The 20,272-nt window shown below is 46.4% G+C and overlaps 3 non-coding genes across 3 annotated transcripts; 2 read left to right on the top strand and 1 right to left on the bottom strand.

The window, feature by feature from the left end:
• The first annotated feature begins 289 nt into the window (after window positions 1–289).
• Window positions 290–372, top strand: trnal-uaa (transfer RNA leucine (anticodon UAA)). The gene has a single exon. It is a non-coding gene; the product is annotated as a tRNA-Leu (tRNA).
• A 4,352-nt stretch (window positions 373–4,724) lies between these two features.
• trnam-cau (transfer RNA methionine (anticodon CAU)) lies at window positions 4,725–4,807 on the top strand. The gene has a single exon. It is a non-coding gene; the product is annotated as a tRNA-Met (tRNA).
• Window positions 4,808–17,278: 12,471 nt separating this feature from the next.
• On the bottom strand, window positions 17,279–17,367 carry trnap-ugg (transfer RNA proline (anticodon UGG)). Its single transcript is given in 2 exon segments — window positions 17,279–17,314; window positions 17,332–17,367. It is a non-coding gene; the product is annotated as a tRNA-Pro (tRNA).
• Between the last annotated feature and the right edge of the window lie 2,905 nt (window positions 17,368–20,272).

Genomic DNA, 20,272 nt, shown 5'->3' with positions numbered 1-20,272 from the left:
TATCCAGTCTTGGTCTCCTCACATGATGGGTGATATTGAGGCTTTGGAAAGGGTACAGAGGAGAGACATTCGACAAATTCCCAGTATAAGACATCTTGGTTATCAAGTTAGACTAAAAGAGTTGGGACGCTACACCTTAGAGGAACGTAGACTGAGGGGTGATCCGATTGAGGTTCATAAATAATGAAGGGTCCAATTTAGCATGGGAGAGGAGTCATAACTTCATATTGTAAAAGGCCAGATGGCACCCAGATCACATTAAATTTCATTTTTAGTGGTGGGTTAATGTCCCAGGATGGCCGAGTGGTTAAGGCGTTGGACTTAAGATCCGATAGACATGTATTTGCGTGGGTTCAAACCCCACTCCTGGTATCTGTGCTTACAAAATGTTACTTATTCTGTCCCTGACTTTTGCCTTGCACCATCATCTCTTCTGTCATTTAATCACTCTTGCCTTCCAATTGATCACAACTTCCTATTATTTGATCTGCCCCAGCACCGTTCCTTGGCTCTGCGCTTGCTTATAAACTGGTAAATCTTTAACTTAATCTCCTCTGTACCCTGACAATGACCTTCTCATCCTTCCTTGATTGTGGTTCCTCACAGGATCCGCTGCCTCTCCGACTCCCTTCCAGGTCACTGAAGGCCCTGAGCCTTGGTCTCGCTTAATACGCTAGCTGGTAGTTGATTCCTTGCAGGTCTGCCACCGCTCAGGAGAAGCTCAAGACCCAGAACAAGCGAAGTATCAAGAGGAATGTGAACAAAGGCTCCCTGGTGCAGAGCAAGGGACAGGGCGCCTCCGGCTCCTTCAAAATCAGCAAGAAGGAAAACCCAGGGAAAGGTGGGAAAGAAGGTGAAGAAACCAGCAGCCAAGAAATCTTTAGTGAAGAAACCAGCAGACAAGAAATCTTTAGTGAAGAAACCAGCAGACAAGAAAGTGACAACAAAGAAAGTAACAGCCAAGAAAACGAGCAGCAAAGCGGCGGCAACGCCAAATAAGGCGATGCAGAAAGCAGTGCTTCAGAAAAAGTCTCCTGCGAAGAAGGTCAAAAAAGGCAAGAGTGCGGCGGGCGGAAAGGCGCTGAAGAAAGTGCAGACATGGAAGAGCAAGGTCAAGACGAAAGCAGCGAAGTCTCAGAAAGCAGGGTCTGGAAAGAAGTGAAAGCGCGGGAAACGTGTAAACATCTGAACACAAAGGCTCTTCTCAGAGCCACCCACATCTCTCAGGAAAGAGCTGATCCCTTGATCAAATGATCCCTGTCCCGGCCCCGCCTGCAGATTCCACATGGAAATGATTTGGAGTAAATCCAGGATCCCTGGTGACTCCCCTCCACCCAGCCCTTTCCCCACTCTCTGTAATAAAACAGAGGGATACCCGGCCCTCACTCTAACTGGGGATGTGTTCGGTGCAGTCTCAGTTCACAAATTCAGGGGGAGAGTCTGTAAGACAGTAACACTGGCGGAGAAACCCCACCTCACAACTCAAACCCCAACACGAGTTTCTCCAATTCAGCTGGAGTCGGGTGACAACAGGAGCTGGGATAGGCTGTGATCGGGAATGTTAGGAATGGATTTGTTCAGGGAGGAATGTACCTGGAATCTCCGAAAATAATAGTTCCATATTTCCCCAGATGACACATTCTGCAGTGGGAGTGAAAAGTCTCTTCACTGCTTCACATTTACTAATTGTTTGGTTCTAGATGAATAATGAGTCAGAGAGTAATGACAGGATCTGAAGCTTCTCTCACACCAGCCCTTGAATGACTCAGTGTGAAGTGTCCAATGTGTGAAGCTGCTGCCAGGGTTTGTCAATCTGAACAGTTTCAGCTCAGTTCCTGGGGGCCTGAAATTCCAACAGTTTGACTCTGTCTCTGATTGGTCACCCGCTTCTCAATCCAATTCTTAACCAATCGGAGTGTCACATAAATTAAATAGAAGTTCTCATTGGCTGAAATTTTCCAATTGGAAAAAGCCCGGCAATTCCAGAGCAGGAAGGAATTGAAGTGATGGAAAATTTCAATTTTCAGGCAACAATTTTAAAATCTCTCATTTTATGTTCTGTTTTACTGTATTTACCGTCACAAAATCCTGACGCGATTTTAGGAATCGTTTTCATTTGTCAATCTGTTAACTGTAAGCGGCGGGAGGAAGGTCCGGTTCTGCAATTTAAAACGGGACAAATATCAGCTTCCTCTCTGTAAAAGGAACAAATTAGCGACTAACCGCTTCTCACAGGCTTCTCGGGGACTGACAGAAACGAGCGGTTTCTGATCTTTTCTCCTGAAAGAGGCGGATAATGCTGCAGGGAGCAATGAACTGCCCTTCACTTTCTGGCTGCTAATACACCACTGACTTTAAACAGTTCAAACAGCGACTGATGCTTCTGTCGGAAAATTAGCAGATTCACCAGAATGATCCCGGTCCATCATGGCCAAAGACATCCAGCTGGCCCGCCGCATCCGCGGGGAACGCACCTAAAACCCAGCTTCAGTAACAAGTGTAACAAGGGCTCTTTTCAGAGCCACCAAATCAGCAAAGGAAAGAGCTGCCATCTCTGTTCATCATCAAACCCATTAGATTGGAGGGGCGGTCACATGGTTTCTGTTTTGTCACATCACTTTCCCGAAAGGCCTGTCGGACTGAGAGCTAATCTGGAATTTAGAAAGCAGCATTACCGGAGACTCATTGCTGCTCAGCACAATCTCAACCCCGCTCCTGGGATCCGTTAGCTGGCATTTGGGGAAAAGAAATGGATCCCAGTTTTATTTGGAAGGCATTAATGGAGCCGGGTCCATTCACATGAGGGTTATTTACAGACATTACCCAATGAGTTCACTAATATTTGAATCCATTGGAGATCAGTACACAGGATATGTAAGGCAGCTCGGTCACTCTGACTGAAACCGCCAGTTCCCCGGGGTTGCAGACCCTGACACTGCGGGGAGAGAATCCCCGACTCTCTCCCGCCGCCGGGGGAAACAGACAGCTCTGTGTCCGGAGAATAGGGAGGGCCGGGGGGAAGGCACATATTAAAGCGCTGCAATGGACTCAGCTCCTGTGTGTGCACAACTCTCACTGATTCCGTCCTCTGGGAACAGTGCGGTCGAAGCAGATCAGGTTAGGAGAGAAACACACAGCCCGAGAATGGCCTCTTCCTTCCTGCATTTACTCTGTTCCGGGAGCAGATTCTCATTGAGAAGCGGCGCTCAGATCACCAGAGAGAAAAAAAAAACACAATTCAAACTGTCCAAATGAAAAACAGAGAATTAACCCGGACACTTCCATTATTAAATTAATTCATCAGCTCCGAACCAGTTCCCGTTAATGTACCGGGATAATCTCGGGATTTATCAAATCGAAGGCAGCGGGATTTATTAAATTGTTGATTCTGACACCCTGTAGTTCACTTCTTCACTTAACTGGAGGGGGAGATGTGTGAGCAGAGAAACAGAGCGAAATCCAGAGAGGGAACTGAAAACTTTTTTTTTATTTCCAAAATATACTATATTCGTAAAAATCTGTAAAAATTACATTGCCAAACAGTTTCCAAACAGCACCAAAAAATGCAAACATTGCAAGGGAGATCAGTTTCCTTCAATACTGTCATGAGTTTCTTCCCAGCCCTTCTGTTTCACAATTGTCATGTCAATTACAGTTTTACATTTACAGCAATTGAGAATATTAACGATACAGTTCGAGGGATTTCCCATAGATCCAGCCCCTCAGTCCAGCTTGGTGGGGGAACTTTACACTGTGGTCTTTCCACATTGAGCCTTTGCTGCGGCTGCCCCAAGCTTTAGTGCGTCCCTCAGCACGTAGTCCTGGACCTTGGAATGTGCCAGTCTGCAACATTCGGTGGTGGACAACTCTTTGCGCTGGAAGACCAGCAAGTTTCGGGCAGACCAAAGGGCGTCTTTCACCGAATTGATAGTCCTCCAGCAGCAGTTGATGTTTGTCTCGGTGTGTGTCCCTGGGAACAGCCCGTAGAGCACAGACTCCTGGGTTACAGAGCTGCTTGGGATGAACCTTGACAAAACCCACTGCATCTCTTTTTACACCTGCTTTGCAAAGGCACATTCCAGGAGGAGGTGGGCGGCCGTCTCTTCCCCACTGAAAACACACCTGGACAGATGTGAAACAGGTCAATCCACTGTTCCAATAACTCCATCTCTGACTCCCTCCTGACAGTAAACAGCCCTTTCACAGAGACTGTGGGTGGCTCTGAAAAGAGCCTTTGGGTTATTAGATGACATTTTGGCCGCTTTACTTTTTCTGGGAGCTCTGAACGCTGGTTTTCTTGGGCAGCAGCACGGCCTGGATATTAGGCAGCACCCCGCCCTCTGCGATGATCACTCGTCCCAGCAACTTGTTGAGCTCCTCGTCGTTGCGGACGGCCAGCTGCAGGTGTCTGGGGATGATGCGGCTCTTCTTGTTGTCCCGGGCCGCGTTACCGGCTAGCTCGAGGATTTCAGCGGTCAGATACTCGAGCACAGCAGCCAGACAGACCGGGGCTCTGGCACCCACACGCTCAGCATAGTTGCCCTTTCTCAGGTGCCTGTGAACATGGCCCACCGGGAACTGCAGTCCAGCCCGGGAGGAGCGAGACTTGGCCTTGGCCCGAGCTTTCCCGCTGGTCTTTCCTCTTCCAGACATTTCCACAATCTCACAAATACTTTCCACAAAGAATGAATAATTTCCTTTGCATTAATAATATCTTGTAGGCGGTCAGGATGGCCGAGCGGTCTGCGGCACTGCGTTCATGTCGCAGTCTCCATCGGAGGCGTGGGTTCGAATCCCACTTCTGACACCTTGTGTTTTGACTGAACTGGAGGCATTTGGGAGCAGCGGCAAAAAGCAAAGAAAAAGCAGGAAAGAAAATGGACGAACAAAATAACAATGGACCCAAAGATGTTGCAACAAAACATTAGAGTAAGAGGCAACTAAGCAAACAGCAGGGCACATACAAGCTCAAAAATGTAACCTTTGTATCGGGGTGGAAGATGTTGCCAATATCCTTAATGAATACATTACTGTCTTCTCAAATGAGAGGGTGATGCAGATATTGTTATGAAGGAGGAGGAGTGTGAAGTATTGGACGTGATAACGTAAGGAGAGAGGAAGTCTTAATGGGATGAGCATCCTTGAATGTGGATTGATCACCAGGACCAGATGAAATGTACCCCAGGCTGTTGAATGAAGCCAGGGAAGAAATAGTGGAAGGTCTGACCATCATTTTCCAATCCCTCACTGGATACAGTTGTGGTGCCAGAGGATTGGAGGTCTTGTAACGTTGCAAGAAAAGCAAAATACGAGGCAGATCAAGCATGGCTGATCCTTTCGAGTAGAGAAACAGGGCTGAATTCCCTGAACCAGTGCTACAGCTTTCAGAATAGAAGGAGCCTATACACACCTGATGGGTTCCACTTAAACAAAAGAGCTGGAGGTGTTGACAGTCAGAACAGATAAAATGTGGAGTGTTTGAAGCAGATTCTGTGTGGTTACTGTAGTTGTACTATGGAGTTATTTCAAGGAGGTGATTCTGAATGTAATGGATCAACGTGGACCCGTCCAAGGCAAAGGTTCTGAGCTTCCCTGTGGTCCAGCCTGGTTGAATGGAACTGAAGCAAACAAATCATCCAGAAGAGGAAAAGATATGTAAGGCCATGAAAGCACAGAATTCAGATGGATGCAATACCAGATGGTATGGCAAGAGTGTAAAACAGCAACAGACTGGTGCATAAAACTTTCCCATTGAATGAGACAAGAGAAAAGAAGGGTAATAATAGTGTCAGGTGAGTTGTGACACTATTCACATTCCACCTTGATCTGAATAGGACTGTTGAAGGGAGTGATTGAGAAGAATAGAAGAGAAATGAAAAGAAAGGAGAAATAAACAAAAGGTCTTTTGATTTTAGAATGCTTGTTTTTGGAAATGACAGCCTGTAAAGTGTGTGTGTCAGAAGATATAGAGCGAAGTTGGGTATGACAAGATCACAGGAAAGTTGTGCCCTGAGACAAGGTGTGTGTTGACAGGAAAGCTGCTTTCATTTGCACAATATGTATTTTATTCATATAATTTGTGCAATTACATTGCAAAGCAGTTCAAATTTAATATTACATAAGGTACAATACAGATCAGTTTCCTTCAATAATGTACATGATGTATCTCACTATCCCTGCCTGCACAGGTTATATTTACAGTATTTACATTACACATCAAACATTCTCTGGTGCAAACAGCCCGAGGGGTTTTACACAGGTTCCAGCCCCTCACTGTACTATGGACTACTAGGGCCTCAGACTGCAGCCTTTCCCCATTGAGTCTCCATGGTGGCTGCCCTAAGCTTTAATGCCGTCCCACAGCACATAGTCTTGGACGTTGCAATGTGCCAGTCTGCAACACTCGGTCATGGACAGCTCTTTGCACTGGAATACCTGTCCCACGGCCGGGCTCGTTCTCAATAGAGATCATTTCAAATGAACATTTCCTAAATCCGTGCTTTCTCTCTCACAATAAAGAGAACAGGATGTCTAGCAGATTCAATGTGAGACGATAACACTGCCGGGTAAAGGCCACTTTCCAACTCCAATCTCAACACAGGAGATTCCCCAAACAGCTGCAGTAAGGTGTTTGTAAACTGCAGGAAGCGGATGTGTGAGGAAATGGTGATGTTACTGAGGAGGTTTCTTAGTATAGAATGGACTGTGTTTAGGTGGGAATATTACTGAGTGTTAATTGCATCGGGACCATATTTAAAAGCTCCGGCTTTCTGGAAAGCCTTGACTATGAAGGCCGAGTCTGGAAGGGTTTGTGTGGAGAGCTGGGTTTTGGTTCTACTGTTAATAAAGGGTTTGAAATTGGCAGCCCGGAGGAAACTGGAGGTGGAGCTGAAAGATGAGGGGCCGTTCTCTCTCTGTCTGTCACTCTGGGTGTCTCCTCCATCTAGCTCTCTGTTTAATCTTCACTCTTGTCTCCTCCCCTCCCTGCTCTCACTCTGCCTTTCTCAGCCAGGTCCAGGTGGCCTGTATAAAAAGGAGCCTGACAGAATCAGTCTCTTTTATTGTGCACTGATTTGAGGAAAGAATCAACATGTCTGCCAGTAAACAAGAGTATGCTCCAGGCTGGCAGCATGTTAGAATCCATGAGGAAAGGCATCATCACCCTCATCGACAAGCAGAAGGGGGAGAGGACAGAAATCAGAAATTGGTGGCCCAATTTCTGCTTAATGCTGACTACAAGATTCTGTCAAAAGACATAGCCAGTCGATTCAATTCTGCTCTGGAGTTGGTGATTCACCCTGATCAGACCTATACTATACCAGGCAGGACAATCTCTGATAGCTTTGCGCAACTCAGGGATATGATCACCGATGTACGGGACAGGAGGGTGGACACCTGCCTCATCAGCCTGGACCAGGAGAAGGCTTTTGACAGGATATCGCACACTTACATGATGGATGTGCATTCCAAAATGGGGTTTGGGGAGGGAATCTGCAATTGGATCAAACTACTCTACACAAACATAAGTAGTGCAGTCTCAATCAATGGGTGGGAATCAGAAAGTTTCCCGATCCAATCTGGAGTCAGACAGGGCTGTCCTCTCTCCCCTGTCTTGTTTGTTTGCAGTATTGAACCCTTTGCTGAGTCTATTAGGAAGAATGCGAGCATCATAGGGGTGACAATCCCAGGCAGCGGAGGCACTCAGATTAAAACCTCCCTCTACATGGATGACGTCGCCGTTTTATGCTCGGATCCACTGTCTGTGCGCAGAGTGATGAGCATCTGCGACCAGCTCGAACTGGCCTTGGGAGCCAATGTTAAACACGGCAAGAGCAAGGCCATGTTCTTTGGGAACTCGGCTGACCGATCCTTTGTCCCCTTCACCGTTAGGTCAGATTACCTGAAGGTGCTGGGGATATGGTTTGGAAGGGCTGAGACGTGCACCAAAACCTGGAAGCAGCGAGTAGCCAGGGTACAACATAAGCTGAGCATGTGGGAGCAGCGATCTCTCTCCGTTTTGGGTAAGAACCTGGTCATCAGGTGCGAGGCGCTCACATTGCTGTACGTAGTGCAGGTCTGGCCCATACCGCATTCCTGCGCTGTGGCGATCACCTGAGCCATTTTCCGCTTCATCTGGGGATCCAAAATGATCCGAGTCCGGAGGGACACGATGTTCAAACCTCTGGATAAGGGCGGGAAAAATGTACCCAACGTCGCCTTCATCCTTATGGCTACCTTTGTGTGCGGCTGCATCAAGCTGTGTGTAGATCCCCAGTTTGCAAACTTCAAGTGTCACTACGTGCTGTGGTTCTATCTGTCCCCAGTGTTGCAAAGGATGGGCCTGGTCATATTGCCGCGGAATGCTCCATCAAGATGGACTGTGCCGTACTGCCTATCCTTCATGGAAAAGTTTCTGTGGAAAAACAACTTTGACCACCAATCCATCAGGCAGTGGTCTGCACGGAATATCCTCAAGGCCCTACGGGAAAAGGAGATGGTGGATCCTGTCGGATGGTCCCCTGAGCAGAAGTCCAAAGTCATTTGGCAGAATGCCTCATCACCAGAACTTTCAAACAAGCACCAAGATGTAGCCTGGCTGATGGTGAGAAGAGCCCTCCCTGTCAGATCCTTCCTGCACACCCGAAGTCTCACCCCATCCACACGCAGCCCTCGAGGTGGCTGTGGTGGAAAAGAGACGTTGCCCACCTCTTTCTGGAATGTGTCTTTGAAAAGCAGGTGTGGAAGAGATGCAGTGGTTTTTGTCGAGGTTCATCCCAAGCAGCTCTGTAGCACAGGAGTCTGTGCTCTATGGGCTGTTCCCAGGGACGCACACCGAGATAAACATCAACTGCTGCTGGAGGACTATCAATTCGTTGAAAGACGCTCTTTGGTCTGCCCGAAACTTGCTGGTCTTCCAGCGCAAAGAGTTGTCCATGACCAAATGTTGCAGACTGGCACATTCCAAGGTCCAGGACTACGTGCTGAGGGACGCACTAAAACTTGGGGCAGCCGCAGCAAAGGCTCAATGTGGAAAGACCACAGTGTAAGGTCCCCTCACCAAGCTGAACTGAGGAGCTGGATCCATGGGAAACCACTCGAACTGTAGCCAGAAAATATTTGTTTGCTGTAAAATGTACATGGCATGACAATGAAATGGAAGGGTTGTGAGGCAACTCACTCCTGTATTGAAGGAAACTGATCTCCTTTGCACTCTTTGCATTGTTTGACTTGGTGCTTTTTGGAACTGATTTGTAATGTATTTTTTTTAACAGACTTTTATGAATAAAGTATATTTTGGAAAATAATAAAAGAAATTCTGGCAGAGGTAAAGGAGGGAAAGGACTGGGCAAAGGCGGAGCAAAGCGGCACCGGAAAGTGCTTCCTGATAATATCCAGGGCATCACCAAACCAGCAATCCGCCGCCTGGCTCGCCGTGGCGGGATCAAGCGGATCTCGGGTTTGATCGATGAGGAGACTCGCGGGGTCTTGAAGGTTTTCCTGGAGAATGTGATCAGGGATGCTGTCACCTACACTGAACACGCCAAGTGCAAGACGGTCACTGCCATGGTGTCCGCTCTGAAACGGCAGGGCCGCACTCTCTGCGGATTCAGCGGCTGAACAACTCGACCCTTTCCAGCAAACACAACAAAGGCTCTTCTAAGAGCCACCCACCGCCTCACAGACAGAGCAGTGACCTGGAAACGGGAGCTGGGATAGGCTGTTTAGAACTGTCTGGAATAAATCTGTGCTGTGTTCGAGATACAAAACTAGAATCCCCAAATTTGACATTTCATTTGTAGCAAGGATGTGCAGTGGATTTGATTTTCTAAACGGGCTGTGTAAACAGTGCCCGAGGCTCTACAATTAGTTATTTCCCCAGTCCACACATACCCTCAGTGAAAAGCCACATCACTCCTCCAGAATCACTCATTGTTTTCATCGAATTTCAAAATGATTTCGCTGCAATGAGGGAAGCCGGGAGTTTTGCAGCAGCCGTTAAATCGGTCACTGGAACCAGACCCACTTGTGATGTTATTTCCCCCGAGACGGTGTTTCCTGCACTGAAACTGACAGGGTTTGTGAAACTGATCAGTTTCAGCTCATTCATTCAGGGACCTGGAATTCCCGCAGTTTGAGCCCGCGCTATCCAGAGACCACTTCTGATTGGTCACCCTCTTCCCATTCGCATGTCTTAACCAATTGCCGAGCCTCGAATTAGAAAATACAGCAAATCATTGGCTTAAATTGTCGTCCTGGCAGAAAGGTTGAATTCAAAAAAGCCGCCAATTTCAGTGTTGGGCAGAATTGAATTACTCAACGAATCTCAATAACGAATTGGCAGCACATTCTCTACATTCCCCGATTTTCCTTTCCATCGATTGGGGTGCTAATTCACTCGGGTGCGTTTGCTAATACTAACTGTAATCCTCAGATCCATTTAACATTTCAGTAATCCTATTAAATACAAAAGGAATTTTATGATTGAATTTCCATTGGAAGATAGTGAATTAGCACCCCGATCGATGGAAAGGAAAATCGGGCAGAGGATAAAATGTGCTGCCAATTCGTTATTGTGATTTGTTTATATAACTGACCAGGACTGACTTCACCCGAACGCAGCTACTAGCTCCCACCCCACTGACCGTTCTCCCCCCTCTGCAACTCGCTTTCTCCCCCTCCTCCCTACTGGCGAAATTCTGCACTCTGGCTGTTCGCTCTCCGCACCCCCACCCTGTCCCAGCCCAGCCCACAGCTGCTAGCTCTGGCCGTGACACTCGCTCCCACATTTCTTCACCAGGCGCCACCTGTAGAAGCAGGAGGGCCGCAAGGAGTGACAGGGCGACGTAGGAGTGAGTGGCTGAGAGGAGGGAAGCGGCACGGCCTGGAGCGAGTGGCCAGAGAGTGGGGTGGTGCGAAGCGAGGAACAACTGGCCGGGGGAGTGATGGGGTGGGGTAGCAGCGAGGTCTGGAGCGAGCGGCTGAGGGGGGGAATCGTCGAAGCCTGGAGTGAGTTGCCGAGGGGGGAGAGCTACAGCTTCAAAATCTCCCATTCAGCCACTTCCTCCAGCCAAGTGGTGGGGGGATGGGGTGGCTAGATACCCAATGACGCTTTATCACGCATGCACGAAGATGGATTTGTTGCGGAAATGTGATGATGTTGGCGCTGCAAAATGCTCGAGTATCTGACCGCTTAAATCCTCGAGCTGGCCGGTAACGTGGCCCGGGACAACATGAAGACCCGCATCATCCCCAGACACCTGCAGCTGGCCGTCCGCAACAACGAGGAGCTCATCAAGCTGCTGGGAAACGTGACCATCGCTCAGGGCGGGGTGCTGCCTAATATCCAGGCCTTGCTGCTGCCCAAGAAAACCAGGGCTCAGAGCTCCCAGAAAAAGTAAGGCGGCCAAAATGTCATCTAATAAACCAAAGGCTCTTTTCAGAGCCACCCACAGTCTCTGTGAAAGGGCTGGTTACTGTCAGGAGGGAGTCAGTGATGGAGTTATTGTAACAGTGGTTGACCTGTTGCACATCTGTCCAGCTGTGTTTTTTAATTTGCTCTGTTTTTCTGCTCACACATCTCCCCCTCTAGTTAAGTGAAGAACTGAACTACAGGGTGTAGAATCAACAATTCCCAGGATCGGGGGTGAGATTGTGCTGAGCTGCAATGAGCCTCCAGTAATGCTGCTTTCTAAATTCCAGATCAGCTCTCAGTCCAACAGGCCTTTCGTATTTTAAATATCACAACAGAGCTGAGCGGGGGTGAGCGCAGCCTCAGCTGCACCGAGTCTCAGGGGCTCTCACGACCCCAATCAGAGCCGCCAGGCCTGGCGGGCGTGCAGCAAGGACCCCGGGGGAGGGAGGGTGCACCATTAAAGTGATGGTGCAGCACCTCCCCCATCCTCGCCGCCACTTCCCGGTTTCTTCTCCCGTTTATCTCAACATTAAGAAGACGCTTTTGCTCTGGACTACACTGGTTATAAAGTAAGACCCAACTTTGTCTCTGAAAGTGATGAATAGCAGCAACAACAGCAGAATCCAACCCCTGCAGTTACATGTGAACTTGCTGATGTTGCAGCAGATTGAATGACTGAGTGAATCCCTTCCCACACACATGGCAGGGGAACGGCCTCTCCCCAGAGTGAATGTGTTGGTGTTTCAGCAGATCATTACTGCTTTTCAAGCTCTTCTCACAGTCAGGACATTGAAAAGGTCTCTGATCAGTGTGAACAAGTTGATGTTCAGTGAGGTTGGATGACTGAGTGAACCCCTTCCCACACACGGAGCAGGTAAATGATCTCTCCCCAGTGTGAACTCACTGGTGTTTCAGCAGGTTGACTCTGGCTGGGTTCAGTTCTACACTCACTGGTTCCTCTCTCTCTCCTCCCCTGAAGGTGCTGATTCTGACTGTATGTACGTGCTCTCTCCCCCTCCGACCCTCCCTGTCCAATGTAGTATCTCCCAGTTTTGGTGATGTGCTCTCCCTGACCTGTCTCCATTTCTCCTTCTTATACAGACTTGCCCTGACTGTCACTATTTCATAGAATCATACAGCCCAGAAGGAGGCCAATCGGTCTTTTGTGCCTGTGCTGAATCTGTGAAAAAATGATGCAATTAATCCAACCCCTTGCCTATTTCCCCATAGTCCTGGAGAAATTCACTTTGAAATATTTGTCCAATTCCTTTATGAAAGTTATAATTGAATCTGTTTCCACCGCCCTGTCTAACAATTCATTCCAAATCCGAATCAGTTACTGGGTAAAAAGATCTCTCCTCACCTCCCCTTGACATTTTTGGCCAACAATCCCAGCTTCACCACCCTGTCCAGAGAACTGAAACCCCTCATCTCTGGTATCATTCTCGTAAATCTCCTCCGAACTGTCTCAAAAGCTTTGATGTCCTTTCTCAAACCTGGTGCCCAGAACTGGACACATTACTGTAGCTGAGATCGAGCCAGCGACGCCCACATCCCACGAACGGATAAAAAAACGCTCCCTGCCAAATCCCCAATTCTTATCCATTTACAGACGCTCCTTGCCCAGTCCCCAAATCTTATTCATTTAGAGACGCTCCCTGCCCAATCCCCAATTCCTATCTATTTACAGACGCTCTCTGACCAGTTGACCTTGCTGGCGGGCAGTTTCGGGAAGCCTCACAGGGAAAAGCTTCACCGCCAACCGCAGGGACACAAACGGGATTGTTCCATCCTATTGTGGCCTTGACGCCCTGCTCCAGCTGTGTGCACCCGCTACGGGCGCGGTCTCCCTGCACTTGGTGAATATTCCGCTCCAGCTGCAGATGGAGCTCAGCCTCTACCGCGCCTGCTCCTTATCAGAGACAAGGCAAATTCTGGAGCGCAGAGCATTCTGCGTACCACAACTGTCATTAATGCCAATCTCTGACATGATAATCAGGTTTTATTTCCTACATTTCATTTCCTGGTATGTTAGTGCGTGTTTTCTTTTGTACCTGTCAGTGCCTGGGAGGAGAGAGTCAGCTTCACTTTGTAGCCGTGAATTTCTGGTGTGAGAATGTGGGTTTTTACTCTGTATGTTTCAGTTTTTGGTTTGTGCCTGTTTCTGCTATTGCTATGTGAGTTAACTTTGTGGAAAGAGATGCAGTGGTTTTTGTCGATCTTCATCCCAAGCAGATCGGTAACACAGGAGTCTGTGCTCTACGGGCTATTCCCAGGGACGCACACCGAGACAAACATCAACTGCTGCTGGAGGACTATCAATTCGGTGAAAGACGCCCTTTGGTCTGCCTGAAACTTGCTGGTCTTCCAGCGAAAAGAGTTGCCCACCACCGAATGTTGCAGACTGGCACATTCCAAGGTCCAGGACTACGTGCTGAGGGACGCACTAAAGCTTGGGGCAGCCGCAGCAAAGGCTCAATGGGGAAAGACCACAGTGTAAGGTCCCCCCACCAAGCTGGACTGAGGGGCTGGATCCATGGGAAATCCCTCGAACTGTATCGGAGAAATTTTGTGCGCTGTAAATGTAAAAATGTATATGGCATGACAATGAAATGGAAGGGTTGTGAGGCAACTCATGATTGTACAGAAGGTAACTGATCACCTTTGCACTGTTTGTATTTTTTGACTTGATGCTGTTTTAAACTGTTTGGGAATGTAATTTTTACAGATTTTTATAAACAAAGTATATTTTGGAAATAAAAAAAAAATGTGAGTTTCACCACATATCTTTCAACTACTTGTATGTGAACATCAGCTTTTGTCCAGATCTATCAGTTTCTGATATAGAGTCATAGAGTTATACAGCACAGCAGCAGGCCCTTCAGCCCATTGAGTCTGTGCTGGCCATCAAGCACCTAACTATTCTAATCCCATTTTCCAGTATTTGGCCCTTAGCCTTGTATGCTATAGCATTTCAAGTGCTCATGTAAATACTTCTTAAATGTTGTGAGGGTTCCGGCCTCTACCACCTCTTCAGGGTGTGCGTTCCAGATTCCAACCACCCTCTGGGTAAATTTTTTTTCCTCAAATCCCATCTAAACCTCCTGCCCCTTACCTTAAATCTATGCCACCTGGTTATTGACCCCTCCGCTAAGGTAAAATGTTTCTTCCTATCTAACCCATCAATGCCCCTCAGAATTTTGTAAACCTCAATCTTATCTCCCCTCAGCCTTCTCTGCTCTAAGGAAAACAACGCTAGCCTTTTCAGTCTCTCTTCATAGCTGAAATGCTCCAGCCCAGGCAACATCCTGGTGACTCTCTTCTGTACCCTCTCCAGTGCAATCACATCCTTCCTATAGTGTGGTGCCCAGAACAGTACACAGTACTCCAGCTGTGGCCTAACTAGCATTTTATACAGCTCCGTCATAACCTCCCTGCTCTTATATTCTCTGCCTCGGACGATTTATATTGGCCTGTAATCTAAGGCTTTCCTCCTCACTATTTACGACACCACCAATTTTCATGTCATGTGTGAGAAAGGGTTTGATTCTATCCCTATCAGTATCCGTTACATGCATGTGTTTTTAATCTGCACCCCCTCTGTTTTATTCTCTGTACTTGTCAGCCTCTTGTAGGTGAGTCTGTGTTTTGCTCTTCATCTCTCAGTCTTCGAAGTATGAGCCTGGGTTTGTACCTAATTTTCTTTGTACCTTGCAGGATGGATATTGAAGAGAGGTTTTTACACATTAACTGCCAAATCCTGATAAGTGATTTTTGGGTTTCACACAGTATCTGTCAGTTTCTTGTCTAGGACTGTTGGTTTTACTCTGTCGCTGGCATTTGCTGGTTTGTTAGTGTGGGGTTTACACTGTACCTGTCAGTTTCTCATATGTGAGTGTTGGTTTCACTTTGTATAGAATCATAGATCACAGAATACTTACAGCACAAAAGGAGGGATTCAGCTCATCGTGCTTGTGCTGCCTCTCTGCACAAGCAACTCAGCTCATGCCACATCCTCATGTATTCCATGAAAACCTGAATTTTTTTTCCCTTCAGATAATTATCATATATCCTTTTGAAAGCTATGGTTGAATCTTCCTCCGTCACACTCTCAGGCAGTAAGTATCAGATCTTAACCATTTGCTGCATAAAAAAGGTTTTTCCTCATGTTGCCTTTGGTTCTTTTCCCATTCACCTTAAATCGGTGTCCTCTGCTTACTCAGCCATGCGTAATATTTCCCATTGCTTTCTCAGCACTGATGAATTGTGAGGTGGGAGACAGCCAGAAGTCCCACTGAGCTGCACTGACCCCCAGCTGAAAAAGAAATGAGATAAAGTTCAATCTTTCACAGCGAGATGCTGCAGAGAGTTAAGAGTCCCGAATGAAAGAGAGCGTTTCTCATACTGTTGTTGAATTTCATTTCAAACACTCCTTGTACTCTCTGCTAATGAAGCCTAAAAAATGGAAAAACTAAATGGCGCTCAAACTCACAACCCTGAGATTAAAAGTCCCATGATCGACAGACTGAACTGAATATGTCACTTCTACTGTACCTCTGTTTGGATGGATGCAACTGTATGCTCCAATGCAAGGGCAGCTTTCAAATCCTCCCATGGGTCCACACGTCAGACTAAGTTCCATGTTGTAAACTCAAGCAAAGGAAATCTGCTCACTTCCAAAGCTATCAGCAAATTGAAGCTGATTACGATCAACATCATCAGAGGTCAGAACTACCTGGTGAAAGAAGACTCCCTGAAGAAGGATCCACAATTATTCAAAGGCATCGACAAAGTGAAAAACAAGAAAATCGATGAGTCAATCCAAGCTAAACAGAAACACTGAAGAATTCCATTCCAGACCAGAACACAATTGGAGGCATTTTTTTATTCAAAGCTGGGCATTAGTATTTAATAGTTCATATATAATTTTGAATATATTTGAATTTCTTTGTTCATTTGGCACTGCTGAACATGAAGCAGTCTTAAATCATTTAATTTTTTTTTGTAAAATCTGACTTACCAGATTAAAATATTCGATCAAGGGAGAAATGTCAAAGATTACTGGACCAGTAATCCAGAGGCCTGGACTCAAGATCCAGTGACAGCCAGGACGTCAAGGCGGGAAACACTCCGCACGAGTCTGCAGTGAGCGATTCCATCGAAGGTAGAGCACAATCTCTTTAATATAAGAATGTATATTTTATAATAATTAATCACTCAAGACCTTCCTGGTCTCTGCATCTCACCTGTTCTCTGGATAAACTTGCAGAAAGTATCTCAACCTGTAAAGCAGGAGTCTAGGGAATGTATAATGATATTTTCTCGCCTTCGGGCAATATTTTAATCAATACAGTGTGGGACAACCTGTCTGGGCACAACTCCATGACTTTCTCTTTAACTAGTGACCTCACAATCACTAACTTCTATTGTAACAATCTTCAGCTCATCACATCCGGTACGTAGCTCTAATCTTAATGCACATTTAAACAACCTTTCAAGTCCAGTTACAGTTTTTGTTGCCTTACCTGCACAAGCTTAAAAAGTGAAAAATGGAAGCAAGTTTAACTGAACATTCTGGTGGTCAGTTCGGGCACGGGAAAAAAATGAAAGGACTCGGACCAGGTCGGATGTGGTGCTGTCAGGCTTGGGTCGGGTTTCATTTGCTAACCCGAGCAGGCCTTTAGTTACTGTTGCAACCTTATATTCCCACTTGACAATCTGTATATTTTGTTCATTTCAATTTTGTCGACAAGCTCTTTGAATCCAGTTCCCCTGTCCTCAAGCAGGCTCAGTTTGGAAATCGATTCCGCTTTCTGGAAGGCTGAAAGCAATCGATGACCTTCAACTAAAAATGGCAACAGAGAAGGGCTCGTCTGGGATTTGAACCCAGGACCTCTCACATATTAATCACTTATATACCCAAAGCGAGAATCATACCCCTAGACCAACGAGCCACCGTTGGCATAGTTTTTATTCGCTCCTGTGGAATTTCACTGGCACCCACAGCCGATCATGCATTTTTTTCAGATCAAAACAATATCCTACAAAGCTGAAATAAAAACAGAAAGTGCTGGAAATACTCAGCACCTCTTAGCATCTGTGGAGAGAGAAACAGAGTTAACATTTCAGGGTTTTCACCTTTTGTTTGAGCCATCTTTTCAGACTGCTTCTGTCCATCCAATCTCACTTTTTCCTCTATCCACATTCTAAGGGTGGTGCAGTTGTGAGCACTGTAGCTTCACAACTTCAATGACCCCGATTCAGTTCTCTATACTGCCTGTGTGGCGTTTGCAAGTTGTTTATGTGGGCTTCCACAAGGTACTCTGGTTTCCTCCCACAACGAAAGACTTGTGGGTTGATAGATAAATTGACTGTTGTAAATTGGCCCCAGGGTAGGTGATAGGAGAAATGTGGGGATGTGGTAGGAAATTCTGGGTCAACATAGAATTAGTATAAATGGGTGGTTGATGGTCAGTGCAGACTCAGTGGGCCAAAGGGCCTATATCAGTGCTGTATATCTCTTTAACCATTCTCGAAGCAAATGCATTTTTCATGAATTCCTCATTTCTTTTATTAATGACAATTTTATATTTCCGGCCCTTGCTTCATACGATACCACAAGTGGAATCATGTTTCCATCAACCCGATCAAACCCCTTCACTATTTCCTCATATTGCAATGTTTCTTTAACCCTGACAGACTGTGGAGTTTCTGCTGCTTGATTGCAGTTCTTGCTTCCCGCCAGTAGATGTCACCTCTCTCCAATATAGTGAAGTTCACAAATGTGAGAGAGACACAACAGGAAATAATTGTTCACATTATAGTGAATGTGTGGGATTTAGAAATACTAGGAGTGGAGACGAGTTATTATTGAATTTGTCAAACCAAACATATGTTATAATGTTGTGTTAAATCTGTCACTCTGTTGTCTTGATTCTGAGAGTGACATAGACTCATCGAGTCATTGGGTCATTTGTGGTATAGAAGGAGGCCATTCGCCCCATCGAGTACAGGCCAGCTCTCCATGGAGCGATCCAGTCAGTCCCACTCGTCTGCTCGATCCCCCTAGCCCTGTAAATCTATTTCCTTCAAATGCCCATCGAAATTCCTTTTGTAACCAACGATTTTCTCCACTTCCTCCGCCCTCGGGGGCAGCGAGTTACAGATCATTACCAATCACTGTGTAAAAAAGCTCTTCCGCACATTCCCCCTGCGTCTCTTGTCCAAAACCTTCAATCTGAATCCCCTAGTCCTTGTACCAATAGTTAATGGGAACAATTTTTCCTTGCCAACTTATCTAAAACTGTCATAGCCTTCGACACCTCTATCCATTCTCCCCTCAATCTCCTTTGATACAGGCAGAAGAAACCCTGTTTTTCTAACCTAACCTTGAAACTAAAACCCTCCATCCCTGGAACTATTCTGGTAAATCTCCTCTGCATCCTCTCAAGAATCCGCACATCCTTTCTAAAGATTGGTGAGCAGATCTGGATGCAACACTCCAATTGGGGCCTAACCAGAGTTCAGCATAACAACCCTGCTTTTGTACTCAATGTCTCTATTTATAAAGCCCAAGATCCCACATGCTTTGCTAACCACTCTCGCAATATGTCTTGCCAACTTCAAAGAATGATGGACATGTACTCCAGGTCCCTCTATTCCAGCACACTCTTCAGAACTGTAGCATTGAGTATATATTGCCTCTCCCTATTTCTTCTGCTAAAATGCATCACCTCACACTTGTCACTATTAAATTCCATCTGCCACCTATCTGCCGATCCTACTAGCCGATAACTATCCTGTTTCAGGCAGTTCATATCATCCTCACTGTTTGCCACTCCTCCAAGTTTGGTGTCATCGGCATATTTTGAGATTCGACTCGATATTCCAAGATCCAAGTCATTAATCTGTAGCAAAAAAAAGCAATGGTTCTAGCACTGACCCTTGGGGAACACCACTGTCGACTATCCTCCGGTCTGACCAAGAACCATTTCATATGACTCGCTGTTTTCTGTCCTTAAACCAATTTCCTATCCAAATGGACACTGACCCTCCTAATCCATGAACCTCAATTTTGTTAACCACCCTTTTATGTGGTACTTTATAAAATGCTTTTGTAAAATCCACATAAACAACATCCACTGCATTCCCTTCATCAACTTTCTCAGATAGTTTATCAAAAAATGCAGTTAGATTCATCAAACATGAACTTCCATTTATAAATCCATGCCCACTCTCCTTAATTAACTCAAACCTCTCCAAATGACTTGATTTTTTCCCTGACCTGTTGGTCTTGTGCTTATAGCAAGCTCACCACAGAGCATGTATTTGGCAATGTGACTGTCATTCATTTGGCCCAGTCAACAGAGCCGCCTCTGACTCAAGAGGGCAAACATGCTTCGGATCCCTGCACGCTGGTGTACTTCCTCATTCGGCACTCTGTCCTGCCAGGAGACGCCCAATATCCATCTGAGGCAGTGGAGGTGGAAGCTGTTCAGCTGCTTTTCTTGGCTTGTATCAGTTGTTGATGCTTCTCTACTATAAAGGAGGGTGCTGAGAACACAAGCCTGGTACACATGGAGTTTTGTATTTTCGGTCAGTTTGCTGTCGGTTCACACCCGTCTTCTCAACTTTGACATGACAGCTGCAGCATTGGCAATCCTGGTGCTGATTTCAGCATCAAGGGACAGATTGCTGGTGATTGTTGATCCAAGGTATGTGAACTGTTGACAACCTCCAAAGTGAGGTTGTCAATGTTGATGGAAAGTGGAGTCTCTACGTCCAAATCTCTACGTTCAAGTGGAGTCTTGCCAAAAGATGAACAGCTTGTCGTCAGCTCTGATATACAGGTGAACACCC

The sequence above is a fragment of the Heterodontus francisci genome, unplaced genomic scaffold (assembly GCF_036365525.1).
Source record: "Heterodontus francisci isolate sHetFra1 unplaced genomic scaffold, sHetFra1.hap1 HAP1_SCAFFOLD_102, whole genome shotgun sequence".
Lineage (NCBI taxonomy): Eukaryota > Metazoa > Chordata > Chondrichthyes > Heterodontiformes > Heterodontidae > Heterodontus > Heterodontus francisci.
The sequence above is the reverse complement of the archived record's forward strand: the minus strand, read 5'-3'. Positions and strand labels throughout refer to the sequence as shown.